The sequence below is a fragment of the Ctenocephalides felis genome, unplaced genomic scaffold (assembly GCF_003426905.1).
Source record: "Ctenocephalides felis isolate EL2017-DRISC unplaced genomic scaffold, ASM342690v1 CF-g0.4_SCAFFOLD_01886, whole genome shotgun sequence".
Taxonomy (NCBI): Eukaryota; Metazoa; Arthropoda; class Insecta; order Siphonaptera; family Pulicidae; genus Ctenocephalides; species Ctenocephalides felis.
Window position 1 is genome coordinate 108403500 of NW_020538040.1, and position 1339 is coordinate 108404838.

General features: G+C 43.4%; 1 non-coding gene across 1 annotated transcript; it reads left to right on the forward strand.

The window, feature by feature from the left end:
- Window positions 1-887: 887 nt before the first annotated feature.
- LOC113379005 lies at window positions 888-1042 on the forward strand. The gene has a single exon (XR_003367316.1). It is a non-coding gene; the product is annotated as a 5.8S ribosomal RNA (ribosomal RNA).
- The last annotated feature ends 297 nt before the right edge of the window (window positions 1043-1339 follow it).

Consider the following 1339-nt stretch of genomic DNA (forward strand, 5'->3'; position numbering starts at 1 on the left):
ATGTCCCTGCCCTTTGTACACACCGCCCGTCGCTACTACCGATTGAATTATTTAGTGAGGTCTTCGGACCGGTGCGCGGCAGCGTTTCGACATTGCCGATGTTGCTGGGAAGATAACCGAACTTGATTATTTAGAGGAAGTAAAAGTCGTAACAAGGTTTCCGTAGGTGAACCTGCGGAAGGATCATTAACGTACATTTACTATTAAGTGAATGAAGCGTGTGCTATATGTCGCAATATAATGTTGCAGACTAAATGTTGTGCGCTCCCATGGTGTAATATACTGTGGGAAAAAGCCTCTGGCAATGATCATTCGTTTCATTAACGTTTGACCGGAGCTAGTCGCAAAATATTGCGCAGTGTGCAAAAGCAGCGTGACGCGGTTTACAACTGCTTAGCGCTCTTATGCATTGTGTGAGAGCACTGCCATGTATATCTGCTCGGTATCGCCAGATGCCTGAGCAAATGACGAAGTTCGTTGTGAAAACGGCGTTTTTTTTGAACATTATACTTTAAACGCATAGCTCAATCAATTCTTTGGGTGCTAGATGAAAGTCTAGTGTTTTAAAGTCGATTGTAGTAAACGCTTGCGTTAGTATTCTATATACTCTGCACATTTTATTCAAATTGTGCGAATTTGAACATTCGCTTCATTGCGTTGTTTTAAGAAAATGAAAAATCAGCGAAAGCAGATTTTTCAATCTCACACACAGTGAAATATTCATATTTCAATTTTGAAACGAGATTTTGTATCTCGGACCGAAACGCGAAAGCTTTACGGTGTACTAATTGTAACCATAATAATCATACTAGTTTCAGAATCGCCCGAGTTATCTTAAACGATTTCGAGGGGATCACGATCGAAACATGTATAAATATATATAAAATCACCCTGAACGGTGGATCACTTGGCTCGTGGGTCGATGAAGAACGCAGCTAATTGCGCGTCGACATGTGAACTGCAGGATACATGAACATTGACATTTCGAACGCACATTGCGGTCCTCGGATACTGTTCCCGGACCACCTCCGGCTGAGAGTCGTATAACATTACCAGACTGCCGCTTGCTTTAAACGGCTTGCCGGCGAATGATGGAGTTTCGCGTAAATGCGTGCTCTTAAATAATTCACTCAACGTGTGAGCCAGTCCACTTTGCAACATCGGACATTACCGTTCGTTGACGTTCTGTGGGATTACGGCGGGTTGTGTGTCCTAGAGATTTTATATTCTTGCGACCCTCCCGATAACCGGAAACCCGAACTCTTCGAAATGCGGTTTCGTTCCGGCAAATTTGGACGATTCAAAGGTTCCTCGTCGATTTTGTGTGCGCTTGCTTACT